Source organism: Phaethon lepturus, unplaced genomic scaffold (assembly GCF_000687285.1).
Source record: "Phaethon lepturus isolate BGI_N335 unplaced genomic scaffold, ASM68728v1 scaffold4557, whole genome shotgun sequence".
NCBI lineage: Eukaryota > Metazoa > Chordata > Aves > Phaethontiformes > Phaethontidae > Phaethon > Phaethon lepturus.
Genome location: NW_010552415.1, coordinates 18520 through 25279, shown reverse-complemented (window position 1 = coordinate 25279; position 6760 = coordinate 18520).

The following is a 6760-nucleotide window of genomic DNA, read 5'->3' as shown; positions in this document are numbered from 1 at the left end:
AGTAAGAATTAGGCACGCTGAACATTTCAGTTTCAAACGTGTAGGACTGTTTTGACTCACCGAAGTCAGTAAGAGCAGGATTAGGCCCAGTGTGTACGTATTCATGTGTATGCACGCACATACTTTCATATATGTAAGTCCTTTAAGGTTCTTTTAACCACATGGTTGTCCAGAATTTGTCAGTTGCTGTGTACAAAACTGAAATATTGCTGCTGACTTCAGATATGAACGACCTTGACTTTTAAATCTTTTGAAGTATTTTTTCTGAATGTACGAAAGAGAGGGGCCTTATACATATGAAAGGTCCTGACCAAAGGGAAAGTGGGAATACGGAATTCAAAAAGGGTATCCGTAATTTGGGGGTTCATCACTTACATTTAAAAAAGGAAACTTTTGCAAGTCATTCATTCGTTCTTTCACAGACACATAGATATATAAAGTATGTATATTTACAGCTTTCTATGAGCCTTAATCTTCTAAGGAAGGAGCTACAGTACAGTCAAATTAAGCACATGAGAGTGGGCTACCAGTCTGTAAAAAGGTATGCCTTTGTTTACTTCTGTATCAGAGACAAAGAGAATTCTTCATGATTATTTCATTATTCTCTTTGGTGTCAGACTGAGTTTGGGGGATCAGCTTATATCACTGAGGGCAATTGTATAAAAAAGAACCATTTTCCCATTTATTTTGGATATTTAAATAGGGAATCATGTTTGTCACATATTGCAATGAAAAATGGTGCTTGTGAAAATACATAGCGTAATGCCAGTTACTGCCTTATATGCAAATTCTTGTGCCTCAGTGATTTTTACATTGTTATTCTACTTGCTGGATTGTTAACTTTCTAAAGGGATTCATATCTAAGAGATGAAGTATTTTAGACAATGGACATTAAACAATATTCTAATGAAATTATTTACAATCATTCTTTTATACAATGCTCTTGTTTTCAGACTCAAATGATCTATTTATATCTGCATTAGAAATGGGTCTACACTGGAGTTTAAAATATACTTTCAAAGTGCACGTGTACATGTGTGAGTGTATGAGAGTGCATGTGAATATTTGGATCTCCCTTTCGATGTATATATATACATGTATATATACACACATACATATAGGCATTATGGTTTACTAATACCAGATGCTGAAGTATCACAGTGCAAAGGCCACCTGTCACATTGTATTTTGTTTCCAACTTTCTTTGAAGAGGTGTGAATGAGTATAAAAATTACATGTTAAGTGTTTATTCCCTGTTTTCCCTGTGTAATTTTATAGCAGATTTTTTTAAACAGCACTTTTTTGTTGTTTGTGTGAAATTTTGGTGTTGTTTTTAAAAAAAAAAAAAAAATATCCTAGGAACAGATAAAGTAAAAGAAAAAGACCACAATTTAAAATTAGCTGAGTGGGGTTTTATTTAAGAAAAAAAAATCCTTTATTCTGTTCAGAAAGCAGCAACTTGTGTAATATTTTTTACACAAAGCACTTTGGTGAGGAGAGAAAGTGGGAGTATGTTTTTCCTAAACCTTACAGAGTATTCTACATATTTATATATGCTTACATATACACCTATGAAGTCCATTTGACATACTGTATATCTGGCTGATATTTGCTTTAGACGTATCTGTTGCATACTCTGAAAAATAAATTTTCAGAATAATTAGTTACACTTTTTTCTCTACTAGTATGTATAATTTTGTGATTTGTTACAGTTATTTTTCATATAATCGTAAGTTATTTTTGTTCTGTTTCATAAAATTCTTTTTTATGTAAAAGGTAAAATTGAAAGGTGTATGTGCGTAGTACGAATTAAAACTGGAAAATTATAACTCAATGATATGACCAGTAGAACGCCTTATTGTGAGATGCCTTTAAAGAAGACTGCTCCAGCCATTGTCTGTCACCATAAAACTACTAGTATTTTTATGGATTAGTATAATTAGAAACAGAAATAGAAAAAAAATCTCAGCAATTCCTTCTAAAAAACACTTGGGTCAGAGTTTTAAGTCTGGATTTAATTATTGTTATAGTGAGGCTAGAGATTTGTAGCGATAAGTGAATGCCTCAGTGTGTGTTTACACCCTGGGTGGAGACACAAATAAAAGAAGAACATTTAATTACATTTTTGTGCTGTGATAGTTTTTATTGGTTTCTTTGTTCATGTGGTTCTACAGTACAACATGTAAAGGGATTTTGCTTTTCTGTCCGGTTATTGTTTCTTACACACTCAAGCAATTATGAAGTTATTTCAGAGTATTTAATGTAAGGAAAAGAGCATCTATTTTTACTGTGCATTAGGCAAAATACTAACAAAAGATAGAGACAGAAGTTGATGCATGCTACTGTCCACATTGCCCATAACACATCCTAAGAATCCAGCAGGCTTAGGAAATACGAAGTTACCTTTTACCACACCCATAAATTAGACTAGAAATCTAAGGACAAAATACAAACCAATAAATTAATTAAGTGCAAAAAAAAATCCTGTTATAAGTTTGCAAAGAGACCTTTGAAAATAATGGTCCAAGCTGATTTTACTATGAAATTATTAGCAAGGTTGGCTCTGAGTCAACTGTGAGCAGAACAAAAGCTAGTAAGCCCAGTTCCACTGACTGGTATATATGTGAGCTTAGTAGAGCTCTACTAAAAACTAACTTTGCTCAGTGTGTTCTTATTTACACTGCATCTTAATTTAACGTAGGAAACTTGCCCCATGGTTTAGCAGATATTGTTAGTGAATCCTACAAGCTACCATGAAGAACTGAGAGTTGCTGAATTAAAGTGTTTCAGAATTCCATTTTCCTTTTTAAAGGAGAGGAAGCCCTTAAAATTAGGATTTTACAAGTTTTCTATGCAATGGGGAGTAACGTGGCTTGAAATACCCTAAAGCCATGTGCTTTTCTATGGGTGCCTGAGATAGATCAGTTTTTCATGATGTCCTGCAAACCCTCCTATAGCAAAATAGTGTAGTAAATAAATTATGTGACAGCTATATTCCTCCAGAGAACACAATTTCCAAATGAAAGTTGACTGAACTTTTTATTTTATGAAGTGTTGGTGTTTGATTTTTACCTATTTCAGAGCAGAACCCCATTTTGAAACATCAGACTTTCTCACAAGATGAAAATTGGTGAGAGGAGGAGAGGGATGGTTATTATTTCATCACTTGTATGTCGTTATAGTTCTCATGCACCTGTGCCAAAGCCACAGTGTATTCCTGAATGTATACCAACTCTGCCCTAATGGCAAATAGTTCAGTAAAGCTATTGCCTATACAGCTATCCATCTCCTTCAATAAAAGGGAATGAATTTTGAATATGAATTGATTCATATTTTCTGCACCTAATTACAAGACATGTATTTGAAGTTAGGCTATCTCTGTATGAAAATGCAGCTGTCCATTTTCCTAGGCCATGATCCTCAGGAAAATGTTTTTTCACATTCAGACTTGCTGTTTCCTACCTTGGGTCACTTTATCACCTCAAATAACATAAAATGCATTTGGAATTATCTGATATTTAAACTCTGTCTGTACACCATTGTAAATAAGCCTTCTCAAGAAGCAGCTTTAAAAAGCCTCTCCCATAACGGACAGTCCTAAAGTGGACAACTTCTGCATGACTGTATATGCTCACTCACTGCAATATATAGCTACAGGAAACAGAATGCTAAAAATAATATTACATAACAAAAAATGTTAGCTTTTTTAAGGTTGCTTCCTTTAAGGTTGCTGTCCTCTCCAGAGGACAAAATGTTAGTGTTTGTCCTCTGCCTTCCTTGAAACTATAATGTTCTCATTTAAAAGCTAAGTATGAAAAATCATTCTACCACATCTTCCCATGCCATTTATAGATTTACAACCAAAGTAAATTTACCTAGCAGTCGGTATCATTAATGATTCACAAATGAGATGGGCTAGTTCAGTGAACTGTAAGAAAGAATGCCTTTCTATGTGTCTGGTTAAAAGTTCCAACATACCTTTGTTGAAAATGCAAACCTCATGCATGGTTGCAACTAGGTACACAGGATAAAGCATTACAAGTACATCCAGGTAGACAGAAGAAAATACAACCGTTTCCTCAATATCATGCATTTTTCCCTTTTGACAAAAACTGTACTTGAACCTGCCAATCAGTGGGCACACTGCAGGCTTGGCTACACATGTAAATCATTTGACTTCAGCTATTCCAGGAATGGACACAGTGAGGTTGATTAAGCTCATGAAAACCAGGGTGACTTGGCCTCCTCATTCCCTGAAAATTCTCTGAAAATTCCAGCATAAATCTGTTGGAAAAACACAGAACAAAGTTGTTGCCAGAACTGTGGCTGACGTATTTACAATCACAATAAGAAGACTGACAGCATTTTGATTTCACTTGTTAACGCACCACTTTGCATAGCACACAGTTGTGATTATGCTGTACCGATCTTTGGTTGGACGAAGAGGAAGCATACTTTGCTTTAACGGCATTTAAATTAGTAGTGCCTGAGTGATGATCCTAGGCAAAAGTTAAAGTTGTAATACTGGACCAGCTTATCCATCAAGGAAGTCAGAATAGTGTTGGATGTCACTAAAATTTTATTCATGACACGTTTGACTTGTACCCAATGAGGAGTCAAAACATTTCTGCAAAATGAATATTTTTTTACCCTGGAAGCTTAAAATCTGTGGCAGCTGCATTCTGTCATATACATTTTTTTTCATCCTTCTTTAGAAGCCAAAGAATGCTGTGTAAAAGTTGTCTAGTCTCAATGCCATTTTCTCTTTTGTGACTTTGTTAAGACAGTCCGCAAGAGTATTAAATATGGTACCAATTTTGTGATCTAGATACTCATTGAATAGAAACTGTATTAAAATTATTAAACTAATTTTAGTTTAAATGCTGAAATAGAATCTGCATTGAGTAGAATTCAGCATTAAATGCTGAAATAAAATCTACTAACTTTTAGTTTAAATGCTGAAATAGCATCTGCACAATACCGGTAATTTCTATCATAATTACTCAAACCAAAGCTGAACCAACATTTACTAATCTCATTTAGGTGAGATTACATAACTAGTGGAAATGATACTGAATGGTTGAATCAGAAAGAAAAATGTGGCACTCAAATCCACTGTGGTGCTCTTACTTGTTGCTACACTTTTTCAAGAGTCCTGTTTCACTGTAGAGACTGGCAGGTACAGAACTTTTGCTGGCAATTGGGCTTTTTGGCTTGGTGGGCATTCTTCATGGAAACCACATGCTACATACATTGCTGACCAAACCTACTTTGAATAAAGGTGGAGGCTGTTGTTTGTTTTTAGCTAAAAGAGACTTATGTAACAGTGGCTTCATTGCATTTACTTTATACTTTCTTCTTTGATCCTTAACCCTAACATGATGGTCAATGAGGCTATGCTCAACGGCTCGAAGGACAAAAAGTATTGAGCTTGCCAGTCCTGTTGTTCCTCTCTCTACTTTCACGTCACTGTGTGACATCCAAGAGGACATTTAACGTACAGGAACAAGCTGAAGCCAAACTCAGCTTGGGGAATTATGATTAGAAGTGATCTTTATGCTGCATTGGACAAAGGAATTGCTGGTGTTGGGCCTACTGGTCATGCAAACTGGAGCACCGATGGCAAAAGGTTTGCTGAAGCAACTGAAGACCAAATGTGGCCCAGGGCTGACCTCAGCCTGCACATCTCCCAAACATGCTCTCTGCACAGATCAATGGCTTTGGTGACTATGCCACCTGAGAATCCCACCACAGAAAGGATCCTCAGGAAGCTGGCCAGCTGTGTTTTACACTGGACTTGGGAGGATCATGGCTATTGAGCAAAGCCAAAGCTGCTGGATGTAATTCTGGCCACCTGTACTAGGGAAAATCTGAAGAAGCCTAGTATCTGGGTTTTGCCCAGTGAATGCAACAGATTGCATCAAATGAATTCCCACTGCAGAATGTAATACTTATAATTACTGCCGTTTCTTTGCATTTAATGGCTCAAGGATACTATTTTATGCTAAAACCAATACCAAGAAAGGAGAGGAAAAAAGCTTTTCATATAGTATCTTTTCTCTTCTGCTGTTCAGAAAATCTTCCTGACAAAGCACACTAAATATTTTTCTCATTTTGGGGCTGCAAAAATGTGGATGAGGGTAAATTTACTCATCTCTGCTTGCACAAAAAAATAAGTAGGATAACTGATGTTGCCCTAAGTTGTGTGTCCTGCTTGAGAATCATACTCAAGTTCAAATTTGAATTGAAGTTTGGGTTGAAGCTAAAATCAAAAAGACATCTCTGACATGTTCAGGTGCTTTTTGCCAATTTGCTCAAAATATACGACAACTAAATCACCTGAAGGCAGACATGGAATTTCTATCCAGTCATTTCTTAATATTATAATTTATAATATATTAGTTTAAGCTAATTGTGGAATCAAGCTCAGAGTGCTCTTGGAAAACCCCAAACACGATGAGTAGTGTTACGCTGCTCTTCCTAAGATCCACTGGGAAACAGTGGTCCTGTGAATGGAAAATTACATCTTCTTGCTTGCCTAGTATGTGAAGTGTGGCCTGTTGTGTCATGGTGTGTCATTGCTCTGGTGAGGATGAAGTGAGTGGTAAATACATAGCTCTTTAAAGAATCAAAGGGCAAAGGAGATGACATATACATAACCCGGTTCTCCACTTGAAAACAGTAACAAACATTTAGGCTGCAATGGAAGGATCTAAATACCTTGGTTTCAGTTGCAAGCAGAAGTACATTATAGCAAGAC